We start from the raw sequence: 26595 nt of genomic DNA on the forward strand, positions 1-26595 counted from the left end.
GAAAAGGGGTACATGTTGAACTTTTGCACATGACTCCTATTTTCTTAGGAACGACCCTGATGGAATGCAAGGAGGCCCTTTCGTGACTTAAAGATCAGAATGTGTCGGAGGTTGAGGTACGTTCAGATTGCTTGAATCTCTGTAATGCTCTGAATGGGCGTCGTGGTGGTTTTGGCTATATTGGTATAATGGTATTATTGTGAGCTAGTGTCTTACTTTGTGTTATGCTTTTGTTACGATTTTCTTTTCTTTTGTTGGGCGTTCTATGAATAGTGTTGCAGATGCTTTGCCCCTCCATAGGGGTGTAAACAAATCAAATATTTTTAGTTCCATTCCTGAATCGAATTCGAATATTTTGATTCGAATTTGAATCCAAATTCGAATACATATTTCGAATCAAATTTTATTCGAAACGAATACGAATCAGAAGGTATTTGATTCGACTATATTCAAATATATTCGAATATATATATATATATATATATATATATAAAATAAAATTAATATATTAATGGAATATTAGTATATTAGTATATTAATAGAAAATTTTATTACATTTTATCTTAATTTATTGGAGAATTTGGTAAAAAAAATTAGGTTAAGCATTTTGAATTTGAATATTCGAGTCGAATCGAATATATTCGAATAATGTAGCCGAATCGAATACGAATAAAATTTTAGATTCGAATATTTATCGAATACGAATTTAAATAGTTCTCAAAATAGTCGAATTCGAATCGAATAGTCGAGTATTTGACTCGATTCGATTCGTTTACACCCTACCCCTCCATGAGATGATGGGAGGATCCTCCCAAACTCGGAGCTTGGTGTAAGATGCGTCTCCTTCATCTTTTGTGGAGGATTTATTGCCTATTCTGGTTTAATGCATTGTTTTAGTTGGTTTTGGTTAAAAAGAAAAAAAATACTTAAATTTATTTTTTTAGTAATTAATGAATAACAAAAAATTTATATTTTTTGAACATAATAATAAAAAATTTATTATTCTGTGGGAAAGTAAAAAATAACTTTATTCTCTCTAGAAAGTGACACCCGGAGAAAGAGGGAGTAATGCTAAAATTACACGTAGAATGCAACGGAAAGCCACAAGACAAACGCAAAGAAAAGCGAGGGTTCGGAGATTTATACGTTTTGGCTCATGTTCCGCATGGTTACTTGTTTGTATTTGTCTCTTTGTCTTATCTTTCTATCATTTTGTGTTGATTTTTAAACTGAATTCAATGCATGTCAGTGAATTTTGAAAAACTAATCGACAAATGATGGAATACAACACCAGATATAAAATGCATGTAAATATGACTATATGAGAGGAACATATATATATATATATATATATATATATATATATAATATAAAATGAATTCCCGTATGGTTGATGACCTTCTCAGGTGCAGTTGTACGGTTGTTTTAGGTGCGTAATTTTCCCTCTTAAGGTGCGTGATTTTCTTTCGTAAAGTGTGTGATTTGTATGCTTAAGGTGCGCCAGTGTTAAAACTTAAAACTTAAAGGTGAATGAATCTAAAGCTTAAGCTGCGTGGTTTTTCTTCTTAAGGTGCGTTGTTTTCTTTCTTAAAGTGCGTGATTTGTATGCTTAAGGTGTGTGAGTTGTTGAAATTTAAGGTGTGTCATTTTAAAATCTTAGGTGCGTGGTTTGTGTTCTTAAGGTGCGTGATTTGTGTACTTAAGGTTCGTTGGCCTAAAGCTTTAGGTGCGCGTAGTTTGTGGTTTTAAGGTGCTTTGTTTGTGTGCTTAAGGTGCGCGGTTTGTGTACTTAAGGTACACCATTGTAATACTTAAAGTGCGTAATCGCACAACTGCACGGAAACCCTTCACCGCACCTGAACCCCTTACATATATATATATATATATATATATATATATATGTTGGAGTGTTCAGGTGCAGTTGTGCGGTGAGAGGAGAGCAATTGATCTTGTCAAAATCAACGTCTAAGATTAACAACGTTTAAAATAAACGCAGTGACAATTTGATCATTTTCCATATGGGTCAAACTTAAGGTGTATGGGGTTTGTGCTTAAGGTGTGAAGGTCTTGTGCTTAAGGTGCGTCGTGTTTCTTCTTCAAAACTGGAACATACCTATCCACTGACGGTTCAGGGGGTGTTACAGGAGAAAAATTTCTCCAAAATGCAACACCCCCATTTGTATAAAATCCAATGCTTAAATTCTTTCTCCTAAAATCTTGTGCCAAAATAAGCTAATGGAGAAGGCCTTAGTATAAGAGATGTTTAGACTTTGGATTTGGACTATGTGAATATATATTGTTTGGTAGTGTGTTTGAAAAATTAGGAAATGTTAAGACTTGAGGTTCTTAAATCAACTGAACTAATTCCGAACATAAATCAAACTTTTCAAACCGAAATTGAACTACAATGTTAAACCGAATGGTATCATTTTTTTTTTAAATTGAAAAACCAAAGAAAAAAAAACCCAAAACACCCACCCTATTATTATTATTATTATTTTTGGGTGAGATAAAGGGACCCCGGGGTCCCTCAAAAAATTAGCGCCTTCTACTTGTGGCGATGCCTCTCATATCATGTGTCAGTAGCTCATGCAGCCCGTCGGGAGGATGGTCCAGCAGGGACGTTCCCCAGGTTGACACTTGCCCCATATTCGCCAGGAAGTCGGCACACTAATTCCCTTCACTAAACACGTGACTAATCTTGAAGTCCTGGAACGGCCGGAGAAGCAACTTACAGTCCGCCACTAGCGTGAGATCGAAGCGGCTGTCCCCATCATCTTTGTCTAGCACTTTCACCATGGCCTCGGAGTCCGATTCTGTAATAATATGTGTGAATCCGCGGTCCTTGGCAATGGTTAACTCTTCGCGAAAGCCCCATAACTCCGCTTTGAAACTAGTTGTGGTACCAACGTTCGCTGTGAAGCCCACAAACCAGTTCCCTGTGTTGTCTCTGATTATTCCTCTTGCGCTAGCTAATCCCGAGTTTGCTTTCCTCGCACCGCCAGAGTTCATTTTGACATATCCAGGTTGTGGCGGTGACCAAGCAACCAGAGTTGTCTTGCATGAAGAAAGCCCATCCATTTTAGTAGAATTCTATGCGCCTCTATCGCCCCTTCTTCTGCTTTTTTCACGGTGTCCTCCGCCGGGGAGAAGACGTTGTTGAATACTAGTTGATTTCGTGCTTTCCACATATTCCATAGAATATAGGGGAAAAGGATCTTCCAATGACCATCCCGGTAGCCTTGTTGAACACTCGAGCAAGAGTTCTCCAACCACGTCGACAGCGGAAGGTGGAAGATAGATGAGAACTCTCTCGGAGGAGATGCCAATTCCCAGCAATGAGTCGCGAAGTCGCATCGACGAAGCAGGTGATCTAGAGTCTCGTCTTCCGCTCTGCATCTTGGACATGTGGCAATTTCAGTAAGGCCCCGCCGCCGACGCTCAGAGTTAGTCAGTAATCCATTCACCATAATCTTCCAAAGGTATAGCTCAACCCTTTCCACACAAGGGACCTTCCAAATCCAGCTATGTGAGTCCTCTACTCCATTGTGACCTGAAACAAAAGCAAAGGCCGAAGAGACTGAAACCTGACCAGAATTAGAATGAAGCCAGTTCATCGAGTCTACCTGATTCGATGAAGTTGGTAGAGGAATCGCTCGAATTTCGTTGACAATCGATGATGAAAGACAGTTGTTCAATGCCGTGACATCCCAAGAACGATGCGGTGTAATGAAGGAACACACGTTTATGTTTCTTGGATCAGTCGGATCTCCTTCATTGACTGTGGAGGCAAGTGGAACCTCACCGGTCCACCAGTCGTTCCAGAAGTTGATGCTAGTGCCATCTCCAACTCTCCATTTTAGTCCATTGGTGAGGACGTTCCTGCCTTTAAGAATACTCCGCCACCCCACGAACCATTTGAGCATGTTGTAATATGGAGAAAATCCCCCTGTTTTACGTACTTATATCGCATGACTTTCACCCAGAGTTTGTCTTGATTCGTGAAAATTTGCCAGCTCATCTTTGTTAGGAAAGCTAAATTGAAGTCCCGTGCCTTTCTAAGACCCAAACCACCCACATCTTTAGGTCTGCAGATGTCTGACCAATTGACTGTGTGAATCTTTTTCAAGTTATCTGCTTGCCCACATAAGAAGTTCCTGCAAACCCTGTCAATATCATTACAAGTACTAACTGGAAGTGCCAACGATTGCATGGTGTAGGTTGGGACCGACGCAAGCGAGGACTGGCCCAGAGTACGCCTGCCTGCCATGCTTAGAGCACTTGCTTTCCATGATGATAGCTTCTTACGCATTTTGTCAACCACCGATGAGAAGGTGTGACGAGAAACCCGTTTTTGAAGGATGGGCATTCCTAAGTAGGATCCCATACTAGTAGCAACCGATATGTTCATCATGTCTTTGATCTTGGTTTTGAGACCTGTATTGACATTAGGAGAACATAAAGTAGTGGACTTAGCTAGATTAACAGTGAGCCCCGAGGCTGCACTAAAGGCATTGAGGCAGTCAGTCATGCTTTTAGCTTGATGCTCCGTGGCTTCACCAAACAACATAAGGTTATCTGCAAAGAAAAGATGGGAGATGCCTTGTCCTCCTCTAGAGATTTTAATCGGCTTCCACAACCCTGCAACCACTTTGCTTTGAATATCATAAGCAAGACGTTCCATAACAAGATTAAAGAGGTAAGGGGCCAGAGGATCTCCTTGTCTGAGCCCACGCCCCGGTCTAAAGGGAGGGCGACACCCTCCATTCCAAAGGATGGAGATCTCGCTTTCGCTGAGAGCGAAGAGAATGAGGTCAATAATAGGTCTCGGGAACCCGAACACATCTAAGGTGTCTTCTAGGAAAGACCAGGAGACACTATCATAAGCTTTATGAAGGTTAACCTTGACTATCATAAAGCCTTTTTTTACCTTTCTTAGTATTCATGGTATGTACCACCTCTTGGGTCAGGATCACATTGTCCATAGTGGACCGGCCCGGAAGGAAGCTGTTCTAGTGAGGACCAATGATCTTGCACATGATAGGTCGTAGTCTGTTGACAAGGACTTTCGATATCACCTTGAATGCCACATTCAAGAGGGTGATAGGTCTAAAATCGGCTGCTGTCTATGGGACATCTTTCTTGGGGATGAGGGTCACAAACGCCTTCGGCAATGTGTTGTTGACCGAGCCAATTTCCAACGCCTGATTGACCATGTTTGTCAGAGAAGGGCCCACTTCACTCAAAAAAGTTGATAGAAGACAGCCTGTATGCCGTCCGGTCTCGGGCTCCCGTACTTCTTCATTCCAAAGACAGCCCTTCGAACTTCTTTGAGGGAGGTTCGGCGAGTCAGGCCCATGGCCTGAATGGGGGTGATAGTGTTGCCCCATGCCACCGGTGCTAAACCGCTCGTTCCATTAGTATCAACCCTGCAAAAGAGAGAGGTAAAAGAGTCAGTAATATGGTTACTAAGGGAGTAATGGTTATCAGTCCAGGCCCCATTGATTTCAAGGAATCTAATCCGGTTTTTGTTTCTCCTAATCATGGCTGCATTGTGGTAAAATCGGGTGTTCCGATCACCATCCTTAACCCAATCCATTCTAGACTTCTGGAACCAAAAGGCTTCTTCTTGGTCCAACACCAAGTTAAGCTCCTTAAGGAGGTAGTTTTCCTGGTTTTGAATGGTGTTCACCAGATTTTGCTTTCTTTTGAAGATGTTACCAAACACATTGCGGTTCCAAAGGATGCTTTGACGGGTTACTCGTGATATGACATCTTCCATAGGCCGTGTCCCATCTCTTGTAGCCTCCCTCCAAATGTGTTTATAGTCTTCCCTATTCAGCCAAGCTACTTCAAACCGAACCGGCTGCACGCTCTTACCCGGCGACGGCCCAGCTTCTTCTGTAAACATAATGGGGTTATGGTCAGAATAGAGCCGAGGCAGAACAATCACTTTCGCTTCAGGGAATGCTAACTGGGCCTCCACATTCCAGAGCAGTCTATCAAGCCTTCTCATTTGCACCACTCTGTTCCCAACAACACGATGCCAAGTAAACTTGGCCCCGGCCGCCCCCGGGTCTAATAGATTACAGTCCAAGAGATGATCTTCATGACAAACCAACGGTTCCAAGGGAAGTTTGGTAACCGCCTTCCCCAGGCGTTATACCAGAAGTGGATCCCAAAACAAACTGATTGGGACTAGTCCCTGTCACCTTACCAGCCGAAGGTTGACTACCACCAAATTGAAACAAGGTCGAAGAATCTGTTTGCATGTTCCAGTGAACAGCGGTAGGTTCTAAAGTATTATTGACATAATTTACCGATTGGTCTCTCCCAACTCCTCTTCCCTTGCCACGGGTAGCACCAGACTGTCCCCCCCGCCCTCTCGACACCAAGCTGGGCGAGCGCGAAATCTCGGGGTGGGTCGTGGCAGTAGCCGGCTGCGGGGCCGACCGGGAATCTGAGAGGTGGTACGAGGCATCAGAGACTTACCTTTGGACCCCGTTTTCGGTCCCGACTTGGCACTGTTCTTGTCTGTGATATTTTTTCCCATGGGAGGACCGTCCTGATCGTGCATGTCTGTTAGTACACCGAATTGATTACTCTGATTGGCGGTGACATTGTTGTCTTTCTTGGTATGGCGAGGGTTGTTGCCCTAAGTCGCGGTGACGTTGTTGTCTTTTCTGATATGGCGGGGGTTGTTACCCTGGTTTGCGGTGACATTGTGGTCTTTTCCGATATGGCGAAGGTTGTTAACCCCAGCTGTAGTTTTTGCTTTTCTCATGACCAACATCCAGCTCCCGTAGCGGGGTTTATACTGTGCAGGAGTGGTGTGTGCCTGTGGAATAGATTGTTGAGCACCATTAGCTTCTAATGTCGGTTCATCGTTCTGGGCCATAACCGGGACCTCATTTCCCAACGGTTTATTCTTTGGGCAGGATTGTTCCCTATGTCCAACAACGCCACAATAAAAACAAACGACATGTAAGCCTTCGTACTCCACAAGCTGCACAGAATTTGTAACCCACACTTCGGAGATTAGAGGCTTGTTCAAATAAATTTCAACCGCAGCCCTAGCAAAACGCCCTTTCGCCGCAATTGTGGTTGTTCTATCTAGTTTGAGAGGCTTCCCTACATTCTCCAGAATGGCTCGGATAGTGTCATCCCGAAAATACTCCATTGGCAAATCTGGAAGTCTAACCCACACCGCCATTTTCGAGAACTTTGCTGTTTTAGGATGGAACTCAGGTTCCCAACGCTGAGTAACAAGATAATTATCAAATATCTTCCACGGGCCGTCCCAAAGGGCGTGGAGATAATCAACTTTACTATCGAAACGGGCGACAAAACATCCATACCCGATGTCAATTAATGTCATTTTTCCTTGTAGATTCCACATGGTAGGCAATCATTGGTTTAGCACATTGAAGTGAATATTTTTCCCCAAGTATTTGATGATTAGTGCCATCTTCTATGCACTACACAGTTCTTTACGTAGCTCTTTGGAGAAGGTGACTCTCGGTCGACCATCAGCCATGTCACTAGCGTCTAGTTCCGAATCTGACTCCACTTCGATGTCTTCGAATGCCCACTCATTGGCATCTACCCGCGATGAGTCTCTGGTGACCGGGATATTATTGTCAGCAAATGTATCCGCAAACGATCATTTCATGTGGCGTTGTTTCTTCGCTGATGGATGTTGTGACTCTCCCTCCTCCATAAGTGTATCCGGTGGATCTCCACCTGGACTAGACGGCGTTTGCACCATCGGAAGGGACCACCTGCCGCCGCAACGGCTAGGGTAACACCGGTAACTTACCAAATAAAACTGCTTTACGGAAGGAAGCTGTGAAAGCCTCTCCCCACCCTATTATTTTCTTCAAAGCGAAATGTTCTATTTTTTCCTTGCATATTTTCAGTGTCTACGACTTCCTTCCTAATTGTGGATCTCATTAAAATAAGGGAATGGTGCTTTATTTTGACTTTTCTACTAAATGCAAGAACTAATTTTTCTTAAAATATTGAATGTGGTAAAAATATGTAGGGTGAATAGTGTTGGAATGTGTTTGACAATTAGTTGTTAGCGGATAACTAGTAGTTGATTGTGTTAGTTGTTTTGACTAGCTAATAGTATTAGAGGTTTATAGAAAATTGTTTTGTAAATTAGATGTTTATTGTCCGTGAGTAACTTATAAAATAAATTTAAAAGATATGAATATATTATTTTATTTATTAAATTATCCTTAAATTATTCTTAATTCTAGTATAAATTTTAAAATAACTTTATTTCTTAAAAAATAATAATTATTCTTAATGTTATTTTCAATGTTATTATTTATTGTTTTAACCATTTTTTATTAAATAAAAATATTTCAATATAAAAAAATATACATTTGAATAAACATTGAATAAATATAAAAATTACAATAACCAACAACTATTAATGGCAAATTAGACTTTAAAAATGCAATCAACCGATAGATGCCAAGTAACTTTTTCATTTAATACTTATTGACATCAATAAATTAATTGAATCAAAAACCTATTTACCAAGCACTCATTTTAGTTATTTAATTTGGTCAAATAATTAAAATTAGTCAAATAACTCATAAGTTGACTGATAAGATGTTCTTCAAACACTCCTTGCTCTTTTTTAAATTCTTATTTAGTTTTGGACATAAACCTACAATTGAATTTGGGTGGTATTTGGCTAGGAACTTTTGCACCCTGGGTTTGATATCTAATACCATGTTTAATTTGTTTCCCTACTTTTTATTCTACTATTGGATTTAAATTCTTTAATAATTACAAAACACATTATCCTTTTACTCTCCTACTTTTGAACAATGGAATCAAAAATTAAAGGAGAAATAAAGGGTCATATTGTCCATGCATTAAAGTCACTCCATCTACTTAAATTCATTATCATTATTAAATATTTAATTCCCATCATCATTTTGATTTCAATGTTTGAACCAAACACATCATTGTTTCAGTTCTTACTTTCACGTATGAAATTTAACCACAACTCAGTTCTTACTTTTACCTATGAAATTTAAACACAACGTACTTATACTCCTTATACTCCATATCATTTTAATCATTTTAGCTTTTTTTTTTGAGAATTAATCATTTTAACTTTATTAGGTTGAATTCAAACGCATTAGGCGTGTACGAAGCTGAGATCAGATAATCTATAAAATATTCATACTTAATCAAAACACTTCTTAATGTGTAATTTAATCCAAGTGCTCATAAAATACCAAAATTTATTTTATATATTCCATCAAGTTGTGAATAACTAAACAAAAAAGTTGGTATCACACTGTCACCCTATCAAACAATATAATAAAGCACCAATTTACCTTTCCAACCTCTCTGATTCTACCATTCATAATGCAAGAATCGAAAATTTCACATTTTCAGTTTCGACACTACTTATTATAATTCTTTGAGAAAAGGGTCAAATAAGCCCTTAAACATTACTCAAAAGTACAATTAAGCCCTCAAACATTTAAAAAGTTCAATTAAACACACGAACTTGTTATTTTTGTGCATTTAGACCCAGATGACCGGTTGTTACAGGTGAACAACCGGTCATAAATTTTCCGGCCAATATTCCGGCGGACGGCGGACGGCGACCGGAACTTTTTCAAACTTGGTTGATAATTTACAAGGAAAAAGAAAAGAAAAGAAAAGTAATACCCATGTATCAAATTAAAAAAAAAAAAAAAGAAGAAGAGTTAATTCCATTTTGGCCGTAAATTTATAGATGTCAATTCATTTTTTGTCCTCAGTCAACAAAACTGTTTAAATCACATTAATATAAGGACATTTTGGTCTATCCAGTTTTAAGTGTTAAGTTCGATTTTTTTGGTCCTAGATTTAAATAACATTCAATTACCTAAAAATGTACTTTCGGTATACTAAAAATGAAAACTACGTCAATGGTTTACCTTACAAGGTGACCAATAATAGTCCATGGTATAAACTATAATGATTGTATTTATGAAGGAAATTGTAACGCTTATGAGAAAAAAAAAATGATACTTTTGATGAAAAATGTAATACGTGTAAATCGAAATGTAATATTAGGGATTGAAGAGTTACTTATATAGAAAAGTGTAATACTTTTGAGAGGAAATGTAATACTTGCGAGGAGCCCAATGTCTAAGGATGTGGTCTCATAGAAGATTTTGCCATTGGTCAATTATCACTTAAATATATTATTCTATTTTTTTTGTATAAAAAATCAATATAAAAATATCTCATTGAAATATTTTAAATAACACACATATTGATATATTTTTCAATATATCATTTAAATAATTTGTGATGAACATTTAGTAGTAATTTTATAAACATATATTTATGATTTTATGAATGTATGTGTTGTAATTATTTAATGAACATGTAGTAGGAACTTTTAGAAATGGGTGGGAAATTTGTCTTTGACTTTTGGATATAACTAGTATGCCACCCGTGTGATGCACGGACTGAAATTTGAAAATAAAAATTTAAGGTTATATTATTACAAAGTATTAGTATAATTGAATTTAATTTCAAAGATACGCAACTATGTAGTTAATTTATAATTTATTTTGACGTATAGTTAGTTTAATAATAGCATCACGGTAATCTCATATTATTAAAAGAATGAACAATACTAAAGTCAGATTATCAAATTCATTACAAAATATATAAATACATTATTGGCTACATACAATCATATTGTTCCATTATATTTAAAAGTTACAAATTCTTAAAAACGTCTTTGAATACAACATTTGATGTAGAAGAAGAATAATCGCCCTTTTCATCAAGAATAACAACCTTAAGACCATTAGGGTTGTTTACTTTTGATAGAGTCACATAAAGTTGTCCATGAACAAAAAATGTTTTTTTAAAAATAATTCAACATTAGACAAACTTTGTCCATGACTTTTGTTTATTGTCATTGCATATGACAACATCAATGAGAATTGTCTTCTTTCAAACTTAAATGACAACCGTGGATCTGATGGTGTCATTGATAATCTAGGGATTAACACCACAATAATGGCAATTATAAAAAACAATTTTATGACACTATATTTTATACTACTAACACAAATGGAAGATGATGAATAATAATACTGAATAGAGTAATACAACACACAGTAGTAAAATAATAAAAATACTAATACTAACAATAATTCCATTAGTACGAAAAATTTTAATATTATCATTTTTTTAAGTTTGTGATAAAATAACAAATTAACAGTACAATAATGTCAACTATAAAAAACAAACTAATGTAAATATATTTTATACTAATATGAAAAATGGAAGATGAATAATAATACTTAACACAACAATGCTATTCGTAATAATCAAATAATAAAAACAATAATATTATAACTAATACCATTAATTTCAAACTATATATAAATAGGAAGCCAATGATTTAAATATTTTATATAAATTACACAACGTAACGAATCTATTGATGGATTGGGCTGATTGGCCTGGTTATATATATATATACAAAGCCCATTATAATAACCCAACCCTAATGGCCCATACCCGACCCATAACCTCCCCATATATAAACCCACACCCACCCAGACAAACCCAAACAACCCCCTGATTACCCCGTCGTCTCCTTCGACATTTCTGCCGGAAATCCTCGCCCCAAACGAGAAATGGAAACCAAGGCAATTGCTTCACCCAAATACCAAATCAAAGCTACGGATGCTACAACTTTGAGCACAATTCATGCAATTTCTTTCATTTCCACATGTTCAAGCAACTAAGAACAGGAATCGAAGCCCTCTATAACAAACAGTTCGAGCCAGATTTTGGGTCTTCAGTGGAAGCTTATAGAAGATCCTACTCTATCAGGTAACATACTACTAAATTTACAGTCTACATATGTATTTTGACCTAATTTCTGATAAACCCTAATTTAATTTTAATCATTTTTGTAGATATATTGACAGGAAATTTAGCTCAAAAAACGCACAAGGATTCCAAAACTCCAATCGGAAAATAAGCAATGGAAGAAAGCTAAGTACATTATTGCACAATTTCATAATTATTTAGCTAATTAATGAAATCTGTGCCTTTACAAATTAGTCTGTAATATTTAGTTTTTGGGCATCTACTAATTTAAATGTCATGGATGTATATTTCTTTGCCTGAGAATCTATTTGACTGTATTAATAAACCTAGATATTGAATGGTAAAAATTTTTTCCAACTATCTGAAAAAAAATAAAAAAAATTTTAACCGAAGAACAATTTGGACACTACTAAATCAGTGTATATTTAGCATTACATGTAACAAATTGTATTCTCTAATGTGTGCAAAAGATGGCAGTCAGAACATTATTAGCCATATGATTTTTTTAGTGTTCTGACCAGTAGTATGATCTAGAAATGGAGGTACTAATTTCTGGGTTCTTTTAAATGGTATCTTATTGATTGCATTCTAGGTATTCTTTATTGTCTTGAGGTGTTAAAAAAGGAGAAATGATATTAGAAGATTGAACTAAAAAAACAATTATTGGAGACATTAGAAATACCTAAGCAATATGTCAAAGAACATAAATACTACAGAAACAGTTGATGGTAAACTAACCTTTATCTGAATAGCCATGCTTTCGTTTGCAACCTATGATAACTGATTTTTCTAACTTCATCCTACTTTGTTGAAGGTGATGGTTGCTGGAAGTTGAGGTTTTATATGAATTGAGAGAGTGATTTGGATGTATGAGTGTGAGTTTGACACAATTACATGTAAAGATCATGACTTTAACAGTCATGTACCTCTTTTATAAAGCCAAAGTAGAACCTATAACTATCATTACCAATGTCTATGTAGTACCTAGGTAGCTGCAACTTTTGGTATTTGGAATGCAATAAAATGATGACTTTCATATTTGTTTTGAAATATGATTCTATTGTGCTAATTTTATATGAAATTTCTTATGGCAAATTTGAGTCTTGGCTATGTGAGCATCACTGTATTTCTCTTGTACAATTTGTTTTTTCTTTTTTAGATTAATATTTGAAAATTAAATTCAAGAATTAATTAAAACATTGGCATTTGTCAGTCCATAAGAGTTTTTTTTTTTTTTTTTTTTTTTTAAATTTTAGTGTTATCATGTTAACATTAGACAAATTCGTACATTTAATAAAATGAAATAGGGAATAAAGCTAATTGAATTTTGTATTGGAATTCCTGTTCAATTTTTTCTAAGTCAGTTTTACATATTGTTGCTTTCTTTTTTAAATGTGTTTCCACTATATCACGCAATATTTATGTGAATTTGTATTCTTATAGGTTTAAAGAATAGTCCCCAAAAACCTATGTTTGCAGTATGCTCATTAGTTATAAACAGATTGAAATGTATATAAATATCACCAAGTGTCAAAGTTGTATGACTTATCTTTTTGCTTATTTAAATATAAAAAATAAACCAATTTTTTTAAATCTATTATTTGGTTTTGAAAACATATTACTATACAAATATTATCATTTATATATTTGTATGCAGTTTTCCAGATTATGTAATTTAAAAAAAATGCACAATATTTTCCCAATTTTAGCAAGAATTTTTTTCAATTTCATTATGCACTTTAATCCATAAAGAATCATGTTTAGTGATTTTAAGACCATAACATTAAATATCAAACCAGTTTGCACTTTGCTTTTGTGGTGCTAGTTATTCTAAAGGATGGTGATACTGTTGCCAAGTATTGTGGTCATTTGGTATGTGATGGTGAAAGGTTTGTTAGATCACCAGTATTGTGTGACAGGCAATGTTGTAATCATAATGATAACGTACTATGTAATTATTTAATTGTAGATTTCATATATTTTTAAGATTCAATATGAATGGTATGTAGAAAAATTTTCATAACTACACAGGAAATAGTTTGAAAAAAATCACAAATTACTTTACTCCTTATTCCACATTCAAATTTGTGGTCATTTATGGGCTATATTTTAAAGCCGAAATACAATATTTTGGCCTTACATTTATGTTGAAAGAACATAACTGTCTTTACCATTTGAGGCTTCTACAGTGCTCATAATAGTTCTCATACAGTGGTAGAAATAATTCATTTTTTTTTCTAAACCTTAGCTTGATCTGTTGTACCAAGGAATTAAACTTTTTTTTTTCCTATAGGGCAGTGTCAACAGAAGACATCTACACAGCAAAGAAATAGATGCTACAATGAGGAGCCAATATGGAAAAGAGAGAAATCAAAATAGCTTAACAGAGAGGTAAACTTTCCACATACATGTTGTACTAATTCATGAAGCACATATTTAGATAAATAACTCTTTTTTTTTTAACATAATTGCATAACATAGAACACTTGCATTACATAGGAATACAATCTGATACAAAATTGCTAAGGTTAATAGCAGCAAAACACAGAAACCTTATGCATAACTTAATCAGTCATTTTGGAAAACAGATAGAAGTAGAAAAAGAAAAACCACATGAAACCACACATACCGTAGAACCAACCAAACTAAACATCTTCTTCCTTGATCTCCAAAGTCCTGCGCCTTTTAGGGACAGCAATTTTAGTGAAATCTTCTAGCAGACATCTCTTAACAGGATGTGCAACAGCATCCTGTGTACCATTTTGAATATCTTCCCCTAACTGAACAAAAGCCACGCCATTCCCACCATTTCCAGCCAATAAGTCAGCTTCATTAACCTCTACTATATGTTCATAAGCATCCCCCAAGTTCACTACATCATGGCCAGCAAAGAAATCCTAAGAACAAACCATAAAACTGTCAATTTTACCTGAAATAGGATTAAGAATGTTGTTTAAGTTAAAAACAATAAGTAGAAAAGTATAGCTGTACCTCATCAATGTTGTTCACACTGCCCTCATCACCAATAAATGGTGAACCAACTGGCAGCACACTGCCCTCATCACCAATAAATGGTGAACCAACTGGCAGAACACTGCCCTCATCACCAATAAATGGTGAACCAACTGGCAGAACACAGTCACCATCCAGATGACCACAATACTTAACAATAGAATCACTTCCCTGAAATAGGATTAAGAATGTAGTTTAAGTTAAAAACAATAAGTAGAAAAGTATAGCTGTACCTCATCAATGTTGTTCACACTGCCCTCATCACCAATAAATGGTGAACCAACTGGCAGCACACTGCCCTCATCACCAATAAATGGTGAACCAACTGGCAGAACACTGCCCTCATCACCAATAAATGGTGAACCAACTGGCAGAACACCACCATCCAGATGACCACAATACTTAGCAATAGAATCACTTCCCTTGTCAATTCCCAAAACAATAAAAGGAGATTGTAGGCTATCAATCTGCTCCTTCTTCATCACAATCTTGAAAAGCATCCTCTGATTTGTAAGAGCCCCCAACTGAATAAGTAACATAAACTGCACTTTTTTCAGTAATGTGAGTACCTGGCATCTTCCAGGGCAAAGTCAATGAGCCTAGCCATCCTCCCACCCACATTCCTCTCAACAGGAGAGTATATCTCTACTACCCTGCCTATAATATCTACAATAACACATTTCATTGATAATAATATAGATTACAGTATATGGGGAAACTTTGAGATTTTTAAACATACCTATCAATATTTGTTGGAATAAGCGAGGGGAATGACTTGTTGGAATATTTCTCCACCTGCTTCTTATCAATAGTTGCATGCATGAAGGTCCCCTAAATTCATAAAAGAAAGATTTTTTACAACCACTAACCTCTAGGCATTCAATAGCAGCGAACCAGACGTACTCTAACAGCCTTGGGTGGTAAAACAGGCCTTCAGTTGAGAACCAAGAAGGAATTGACCATCCATGGCAACAGTATTACAAAGTTGTATATTTGGGTGCACCGGTTGCTTATGTAGATGTCGAAGGGGATTGTATGAATATATATACCAAGAAATCAGCATAGATGAGAGCAATGTAATCATCACGCAGGAGCTATAGCCAGTAACCTATTTAGGATTAAACACCTAGAATCGGTTTCCAATGAACAACATTAAATGCAAAGAACAACTAATAGACCAATTAGAATTCAGTTAGAGATAAAGAGAAAAATTTGGACACTATAATCTGAATAAGCGGAAAATAAATTATTTCGAAAACAAAATCTCAACAAATTAGAAATAAGAATTCAAAAATTAGTAATGATGATAAGGGATGGGAAATGCTTAATATGAATTAAGACGTTTGCTCAGACCAAAACATTGGGAAGGCAAATCTCTACGCCCATGATTTACGAAATAAATTGAGAAGGAAAATTGGAGGATCAATTTTTGTGGATGAAAAAAAAATGCAAAAAGAAAATCAATTTTGTTGGGCGGGAGAATGGAGCAAATCTATTAGCCAAATCCCCTCTCTTTATTATAATAAGAGATAAGAGATAAGAGATAAATATAAATGCATGCATTAACTGTCGAAATACCATATATTTAAAATAAAGGAAAATGGAAAGAAGTAGAAATACCGTAGTTAACAAATAAAGGAAAATGGAAAGAAGTAGAAATACCGTAGTTAACAAATAAAGGAAAATGGAAAGAAGTAGAAATACCGTAGTTAACAAATCTCTTTATTATAATAAGAGTAATAAGAGATAAATATAAATGCATGCATTAACTGTCGAAATACCATATATTTAAAATAAAGGAAAATGGAAAGAAGTAGAAATACCCGTAGTTAACAAATCTCTTTATTATAATAAGAGATAAATATAAATGCATGCATTAACTGTCGAAATACCATATATTTAAAATAAAGGAAAATGGAAAGAAGTAGAAATACCGTAGTTAACAAATAAAGGAAAATGGAAAGAAGTAGAAATACCGTAGTTAACAAATAAAGGAAAATGGAAAGAAGTAGAAATACCGTAGTTAACAAATGAATAACTGCGTGAAAATTGTAAAGCATTTGGAAAACCCAAAACTTCCGTTGCCGGGAATCGAACCCGGGTCTTTCGGGTGAGAGCCGAATATCCTAACCAACTAGACTACAACGGATTGGTGTTCACATTCTAAAACATGAAGTCCTTGGTCTCATAAAAATGGTGTCAATGGATCAATTATCACTTAATAAATCATTATCTAATTCTTTTTATTGAATTAAAATCAATATATATAAAATATCTTACTAAAATTCTTGTTGAGATATTTTAAATAACACCTATGTTGATATATTTTTCAATAAACCGTTTTAATAATTTGTGATGAACTTTCAATAGTAATTTTATGAGCTTGTAGTGATTTTATGAACATATAGTAAATACTTTATGAACCTCACATATTTATTTAATGAATTTATAATAGTGATTTTTTGAACTTGCAATAGTAACTTTATGAACTTGCACATTGACTTTATGGATATGTAGTTGTAATTTTATGGAAAATCGATTTAATCATACCATATATATTAATCATTTGAGTTAATACCCATTTTGGTCCTCCGACTATTAGCTAATACTTGATTTAGTCCAAAGCATTACAAGTACCTAATTTAGTCCTCTGACTTTTAAACAGTACCCAATGTCGTCCACCGTTACAATTTCGTGTTTCCACCCTTATTATCAAGAGCAAAGAAGTCATTTTAATATATCAAGCAAATTCCTTCCTTTTAAAAATGAATTTGCGTCCAGAACAATACCCCTTACCTCCTCTGCCCTAGGGTCACACCATTTGCAGATTTACTCACGCCATTTGTAGAAGAGCATGTTGCTGCCAATGAGGATGCAAAATAGGGATACTTCTTCAGCATCCTCTGGGTCAAAGAAGCAAAGATGACACTTTGGAGAAGTGATTGCAATTCTCCATTTTAATTGCGGTAATGAGTTAACCCTTCAAATCTCATGGAGTTCTGAGGATCCTGGTCGAAGATTTTGGAATTGTGTTGGTATCAATGTAAACAATTAGCATTAATTTTGTTTTCGATTTTTTTTTTAGAATTGTACAAGTTCACAAAGCTTTCGATTAGTTCATCATTTTTGTTTTTGTTTTGTTTTTTTTTTCTTTTACTAGTCAAACCAGAATTGCTTCACAAATTTTTTTGGACTAATTGTTTGTATTTAGTTATTTATTTATTTAGAACGGTTGAGAAATCTGTTTTTCATAAATGCATACAGGGCATGCAGTTGCACTCATGTGGATTTTTTGATTGGTTTGATCCTCCAATGTGTTCACGGTCGAAGAAGATCATTCATGGATTGTTGAAGAGGATGAACTGAAATGAGGAAAAAATTGAGAGGCTCAAAGCATTATTACGAAGTGGCAATGGTCCAAAAAAATATTGTAATGGGAAATGGCTCAAAGCATAGTTCTTGGTAGCCATAGGAGTAGTAATGGTTAATGTCATGTCAAAGAAATATGGAAAACCTAGTGATCTTTATAGGTTGCCATGAGATTATGTAATTGCTCACTATTTTGTATTTATAATGCTCACTATATAATGTAACTTCCATTCCATATTTATGGTTTCAATGCTCATTCTCTATTTTATATTTAAATTGCTCATTGAAAAAGAGATTGCATAAATTGGGCAAAAAAAAAAAAGATTCCATAAATTGGGCAAAATATACCCCTTCACAGTTTGGTTTGTTTCTTTGTAACACTACCAACAAAAAGAAACCATGTCAACATTTTGTTTTTTCTTTTCCTTCTAACAAAACCATGCGAACACTAATACCAAAAACACTACCAACACTACCCAAAGTTCACTCAAGTTCAATAGGTTCATTGAAATTCCCTTTGAATTTGGACTTGAACCCTATGGTAGACCTTGTTTGGTATGTTGTTGTACCCACTTTCATTGTCTTCACTTACCTTCTCAACCCAAGAATCTTCTGTTTTTTGGAAGTATGGGGAGCTGAGGAGGTTGTTGAACTAGCCTTTATTGTCTAACTTGCTTTGTCTTGACCACATCATGTGTTGGATTTTCTCTAAAAAATGATACTTGTACTAATTGCACCACCTCATGTCCTACTTCAACGTGTAGCAAACACATTAAACCACTACAATCCCAAAGTTTAAAATAATTCGTCAGAAGAATTAAGCCCTAAAAGTACCTCAAGTGATGGATTTTCTGGATTCTCATATAGATTTTGGTTATGAACCACCTCATTTCCTACTTCAAACTGAAAGAAGCACATTAAATAGCTCATCTACAGCCTCAAAGTTTAAAAAGAACTGTCACAAGAATTAAGCCTAAAAACTAGCTCAAGTGATGGATTTTCTGGATTCCCAGACAGATTTAGGTTATGCACTTCATCATTTCATACTTCAAACTGAAACAAGCACATTAAATAGTTCATCTACAACCTCAAAGTTTAAAACAAATTGTCACAAGAATTTAAGCTTTAAAAATACATTAACAAATGGATTTTCTGGATTCCCAGGCAGATTTAGGTTATACACCAACTCATTTCATACTTCAAACTGAGACAAACACATCATCTACAACCTCAAAGTTTAAAGCAAATTGTTACCAGAATTTAAGCTTTAAAAGCACCTCAACAAATGGATTTTCTGGGGCAAATTCTAGAATAGGCTAAGACTGTGGAATAGGCTGAGAACATGCTTCATTTGTATGATGTGATGATGGACTTGGTTAAAATGAAAAATCAATGTAATTAGATAGGTATAACTATTAAAGTACTCATAGTCAATAACAATTAGATAGGTATAACTATTATCTGATTACCTTTCAAAGGACACTTTATACTGTTATGGCCTTTTTGTCTACACTTGGTGTAATGCAAAGTCACATGTGTCCTCAAAAGATGAATCCCATCTACTGTAAATCGATTTGCCCCTCTTGGTTTTTGTTGAATCTCATCTGCTCCCTTCTTCCTTAGTTTTTTTGGCATTCCAACTCTTACAAGTAGATAGGTGGTAGTGGTGTGATGGACAATTTAATTATCCTCGCAAGTACACAAGTCAATTGTAATTTAGCGTGCAAAGCAATGTTCGAACCCACAAGGAATTGATACTACGCAATTTAATATTTTAATAGAGTTGAAAGAGAGAAAGTTAAAGTTTCAATTATAATAAATGAAGACAACTTTGGAAATAAAATAATCAAAATCAAGGAGACTAAGATAGCAGATAATCAAAGATGAACTAGGAATATGAATCAATTACCACTACTAATTTTGCATTATAGGTCTAATCTTGCCCAATCAATTAAGGGTTAGTTCTTACTGTAATATGACTATTCCGTACGGCGTCCAAAATAAGTCACGTGGTTTAATCATTCATATGCATAAGACATTTATTTGAACGATTAAAACCCATTAAGCCTAGAAGAACTTACAGAATACCCTGGTTTGTGAACCAAATAAACAACTGAATAAGACAATTAAACTATTTATCCATTTACCCTCGGGAGCATGGAATTATTAGGTATGGTAGTTACTCTAAGAATTCCCTCAATTCAGTTAATCAATTATGCTAAAGTTGGTCACCCATTAACACAATCAATTAACGAAAAGATCAAAAGGTAAAACTTAATTCGATTGGCAAAATTAAACAATTAATACACAATGTTCATGGTAAATTCATCATGTCCCAGAATAAGAACTTTCAGTAGACCATTATAGTAAATGAATTGCGACTAACAAATAATTGAACACTAAAGATTGTACTTAGCATTGTAATCAAACAGTAGGCATTAAGCATAGTCATTAGCATTTCATACTTACAGAATGAATTGAAATGATGCTACTGTCTTCCAGAAATTAACGTTGCTACCAACCAATTTTACTGTCAAGATTAATTGCTGTCGCCGAACGGATTTTAGCTGCACCAGACGAAAATCGTCGCCGAACCCAGCCGTACCGACCCGAGGAACTGCGAACATCGCTGCCGAACGAAACTGGCTCCAGCCACCGCCTCTGAAATTGCTATGGGGTGAATTCATGATGTTTTCTCTTCAGAATTGTCTCTATTTATATTGCCAAGACCCAATAGCTTCCTCCTAGAAATCGCTTGTCATAGCCGATGGAAGCTCTGTAGATAGCCTCTCTCGTTCGGTTGTTATTGACTAGCTTTAGTTTGCCACACAAAGGACTTTGACCACCGAGAATTAAAATTATTGTTTTAATTAAATAAAATGAATTAGAGCGCAAATAAAATTCTACACTTATTAAAACTCCATATTGACCAAATACGACTAAACTACTATTATTAGTATTATTATAAGAATTATCACAAAAATATAATGTAAATAAAAGTGCAATAATTTAATAAGATAAAGTAAAAATATGACTAATTAATAAAAATTATTAAATCAAACATTATGAAATAAAGTATAAAAATTGCACTCATCATGGTGCCACTCTTTGTGTTTCAGGCCATCCATCAAGATCAGCCATAGGATTTATGCATCTTCCATAAACTGCTAAGTATGTTTCCTTTGTGTAATAGGCATTACCATACTCAATAGGGCTTTGATTTTTCATCCATATTGCAACAACAACATGTTTGCAAGGAATTCCAGTCAAATCTCACTTGAATCTTGACAGTTTCTGTTGAAGTTCACGCCACTTGAATCCCGGAAGGCCACGCCACTTGAATCCCGAAAAGCTACGCCATTTGAATCCCGGAAGCTACGTCAATTGAATCCCGGAGGCTACGCTATTTGAATCCCAGAGGCTACGCCACTTGAAACCCGGAGGCACTTTAGTAGAACACGTCAGTGAAGAATCAGAGGATTATACAGAGAATTTGTACCCGCACCTTCAATTATACACACACTGTAACCCGATATTGTGAATAATGGGAGAATGTAATGTATAATATTAAGTATTATGTGGTGCAAATTATTTAGGTTGACTAAGTATTAGTATTTAGTAAGCATTAGGTAATTAGTTACCTACATTGATGGGATGTGGGTATATATAGACTCCTAAGTCCTCTCACTGCTCAGTTCACGACTCATACACCATCTAGAGTACTGAGAATAGTGAGAAATTACTTCCTTGTTTACGATGATTTCACAATAGCCCGAGGAACTCCTCTTCAACAAACAAAGGACACAAGTAACTGGGGTTTACATTTATTGCCACATATTAAATGCTCAATGTGGATTATGTGTTTTCAATGAGGAGGTTTGCAAACAATTCCAATGGAAAATTCCAAGGGGAACTTTACATGAAAGATTACAGATTACTAATTAAGGTTAGAAGTAAGTGATATGATTCTTGATATGGATTGGTTTGACATATATGCTTCAATCCAATTGCATACTAGGCCTCCTAGCATAACCTTTTATAAAGCAGTCATTATACGGTGAACCATGGTCCACAATGCATTATGGAACATGGTCACAAAACGCTGCCATTTCATTAAGTAAAAGATGTCGTAAGTCTTAACGGAGCTCTGTAAAGGATACTATTGTTTATCTCAAAAGATACTGCCTTACATTTTTTTTTTATATTATCAAATGAAATTGTAGTTATATCGAAATGAAACTGTAGTTGTGTTAAAAGGAAACTGTAGTGTATATAAAATGAAACTGAATAATAGTTTCACATATTTGAGTGTATATTGTCAAATGAAACTGTAGTTATATCGAAATGATATTGTAGTTGTGTTGAAAGGAAACTGCAATGTATTATAAAAGAAAATGTAGTTGTGTTGAAAGGAAATTGAATAACAGTTTCACATATTTGAGTGAATAATGTCGAATGAAACTGTAGTTATATCGAAAAGGAGTTGTAGTTGTGTTGAAAGGGAACTGCAGTATATATAAAATGAAAGTTAACGGCGCGAAATGAAGCCGTTTCAACTGTTTGTTTTCATTAATCGTTTTGATGCATGGACCATAATTCATCGTGGACCGCAGTCCACGATAAAATTTGCGTTTATAAAGATGGGAAATGGTTTATCTTCTAGAGCATCCAAAAAACTATTGCAATTTTGACTTAAATGGGAATGTTTTGATACTTGTAGGAATGACAACGGGGCGGGGCGGGGCGGGGGGGGGGGGGGGGGGGGGGGGGAGGGGTATCCCCGTCCCCGTCCCCGCCACCCCGACCCCGGCGGGGAAGGGGAAAAATTCTCCATCCCCGTCCTCGCGGGGAATTTGGCAGGGACGGGGAATCCCCATCCCCGGTCAACTCCTAGTCAAAGTGTTATTTTAGTATAATTATATATATATATATATATATATATATATATATATTATAAACATTTTTAGTTCATTACTTTACTTCACATTTCACAATTAAGATACAATTAGCATTAAAATACATATTTAAACCACACATTACGTTTAAAGAACTAAACTACCGTCTACAGATTTAAACTACACATTACAGATCTAAATTCTAAAATTAACAATATATAACCAAATCAATTAACAATATACAAAGGTATTTTAACAAAGGTATATACAGATTATAAAAACTAAATTTAACAAAGGTATATAAGGAATACAGATTTACCATAACTAAAATAAATAATATATATATATATATATATATATATATATATATATATGTATGTATGTGTATATATATATGTATGTATATATATATGTATGTATATATATATATATGTATGTGTATATATATATATATACATATATATATATATATATATATATATATATATATATATATATATATATATATATATAATTTTTTAATTCGGGACGGGGCGGGGCGGGGAGGGGTATCCCCGTCTCCGTCCCCGTCCCCGTCGGGGAATTCTAAAAGTTCCCCGTCCCCGTCCCCGATCCCCGCCAAATTTCCCCATCCCCGTCCCCGACGGGGACGGGGACGGGGCACATTGCCATCCCTAGATACTTGTGGTCGTTCTAGACAAAAATAAAAAGATTTTAAATTTTAGACAACTCTAAGAAAAACTTATTTGGAACTTGCGCTTTTTATGTTGACCAAATGAAAAAAATCCCAAATGAGTTTTTTACTTTTGTTTATATGATTTGGAATACAAGAAACGCAATTCGAAATTGCATTTCTTGTAAATACACCAAACCCAAAGCGTCAACCATTGGAGACTAGCTTTGACGCTGGGTTTCATTTGGAGACTAGCTTTCTGGTGTGTCTTGTGCCATCACGGTGGTCTATACCAAATTGGGGTGCCAGATTTTGCCCATGGCTTTAATCTCCTTGTGCATTCGCCACCGACCAAGTCGAAAATCTTTGTCGAGTACCATTTTACCGCCACGTAACATCTGTTCCAAGGGGTCCCTTTGCACACGTATAAAACTACCTACAAAAATAATAGATTAGGCTTGATACCGCTAAAACAGGCTCGTGATTTTTATCCTTCAGTTTTCACGTTAATATACAAGTGGAAAATTGGACACATGAAATTACAACCTTATAGATAGGTTTTAGTTTCTATAAGAACAAATTTGAAGCTTTCCTCTAAGTACTATGGTCCCTATTTGATGTTGGAGAGAATTGGCCTTGTTACCTATAAGTTGCAACTCCAATCCTTATACCATGGATCAGGGTTCATAGTGCACTTTGGATCTTGGCGCATGGTGTGTCTTATGTTGTGAGTTTTTGTATCTTGTGTTATGAAATTCTGTACCTTCAGAGTATGAATTATGTACCTTAAACAAATTAGTAATTGTGTCGTATGTTATGAATTTCTATGTCTTGCGTTGTGAAATCATGTGCCTATGAATACAAGTTATGTACCTAAATCAGGTTTCAAAAATAAGTAAATATATAACATGTGTATATGTCTTGTGTTGTAATTTTTTTGTGTCGTATATTATGAAATGTTGTACCTTATGAGTATGAATTCCGTACCTCGTGATTTCGATCCAGGGTCCACAATGCTATGTGGTCCATGATAAATTGTATTGCAACTCCCTCCAGGCTCACTCATACACCCAATTTTCCACATCTCTCAGCTCAAGAAAAGAGTTGGCCCTAACATGGTACATGGTACAGGCACTTCCACCTACTACTGGTTCCAATGGCCAAGCTCTAACACAGTATATTATTGATGTTCTAGAGAATGATTAAAATTGACTAAATCATATCTTGTATTTCTTTATCTCTCGCTTTTTCGCGAGTTTTTCTCTCCGGCAGTCTCCGGCTTTCTCTTTCGTTTTCTTTGCATGGATTCTTCTACAGTGGCTCAAACCCTAGCAAATTTGACGTTTGATGATCTTGATGATGGCACGACTCATCAACGAGTACCTAACGTTTCGATAGATCAGGTTGATGATGAAGTGGCTTTTTATGCAGTGGGTCGTTTAGTGACGGAAAAGTCATTAAGTTTCAGTACTTCCGTGATACAATGGCTACGATTTGGTTCCTAGGGTTGGGAATGAATGTTAAAGAGTTGAGTTCTCGGAGATATCTCTTTCGTTTCTTTCATGATGCTGATATATCTCGGGTGATTGATGATGGACCATGGGCTTTTGAGCAAAGTTTGCTTGTTTTAAGACGTGTGTCTACAACTGAGGATCTAGAAATTTTTGCTCTTGACATTGCTGAGTTTTGGATTCAGGTTCATGGCCTCCCAGTTGGTTATCGATTGAATGCAGTTCTTCAGGCAGTTGGATCCTTCCTTGGTACAGTGTGTAAATTGGATGACCGAAACATTGATGGCTCCATGCCTCCATGCGCCTATTCTATAGAATCAGGGTAGCCATTAATGTCAATACTGCTCTAAAGAAAAGAATGAAGATGAAGAAGGATGATGGTAAATGGATCCGCATTGAGTTTCGGTATGAACGTCTCCCAACTTTTTATTTTTTGGGACATGGTGATAAGTATTGTCAAGAATTGTTCAAGGTTGGGATCCACGTAGGTCGTTTACCAACTTGGAAAAATAGAAGATTTTCCAAAAAAATGGAGAAATGGAGGAGTGGAAGAATGGAAAATAGAAAACTTGTTTATTAAAATCATTTCTCTACTACCTCTTTCCATCTCCATTCTTCCGTTTTTGTAGAAAAATGGAGAAAGAAAATTCCAAGTTCTTTATTTGGAGAAATGGAAAACACATGGGTGAACAGTGCATTACATACGTGAGATCTGGGTTTGAATCCTGTTAGGCCCGAAGCTTTGTTTTGTGCATTCCTTTTAAGCTTTGTTCTGTGCATTTCTTTTTGCAGTTCGCTTTTATTATTATTATCTTTATTATTATTATTATTATTATTATTATTATTATTATTATTATTATTATTATTATTATTGTCTTTATTATTATCATTATTGTTGTTGTTGTTATCATTATTATTATTATTATTATTATTACTATCATTATTATATTTATTATTATTATTATCTTTGTTGTAGAATGTAGAAATATACAAATGTTATATGGGATGATTCTATTTAATGAGGTTTTGAGTATTTTGTTTTGTAATCAAACTATCAAACTATGCACTAAAATTAAAGAAATGGAAACTTGGAGGAATGGAGAAGGAAATTTGAAAAATTGGAGAAATGGAAAATCGGAAATGAAAAAACACAGAAATGAAGTAAACGACCCCTATATGGTATGGAGCTTCGTGCTGGGAATAGAAGAAATGCTCCGACAACCGGAAATCAGTGGTTGGCTCCAAAAACCAC

At 35.4% G+C, this 26595-nt stretch overlaps 1 long non-coding RNA gene and 1 other non-coding gene across 9 annotated transcripts; one reads left to right on the forward strand and one right to left on the reverse strand.

The window, feature by feature from the left end:
• Nucleotides 1–11632: 11632 nt before the first annotated feature.
• On the forward strand, nucleotides 11633–18532 carry LOC116031872. Of its 8 annotated transcripts, none has more exons than XR_004100682.1 (4): nucleotides 11633–11883; nucleotides 11970–14274; nucleotides 17706–17938; nucleotides 18160–18532. It is a non-coding gene; the product is annotated as an uncharacterized LOC116031872 (long non-coding RNA). The 8 variants fall into 8 exon arrangements; XR_004100681.1 differs by having other exon boundaries at nucleotides 17706–17861; XR_004100684.1 differs by having other exon boundaries at nucleotides 17723–17861.
• On the reverse strand, nucleotides 16972–17044 carry TRNAE-CUC. The gene has a single exon. It is a non-coding gene; the product is annotated as a tRNA-Glu (tRNA).
• Nucleotides 18533–26595: the final 8063 nt, after the last annotated feature.

Source organism: Ipomoea triloba, chromosome 10 (assembly GCF_003576645.1).
Source record: "Ipomoea triloba cultivar NCNSP0323 chromosome 10, ASM357664v1".
NCBI classification, from domain to species: domain Eukaryota; kingdom Viridiplantae; phylum Streptophyta; class Magnoliopsida; order Solanales; family Convolvulaceae; genus Ipomoea; species Ipomoea triloba.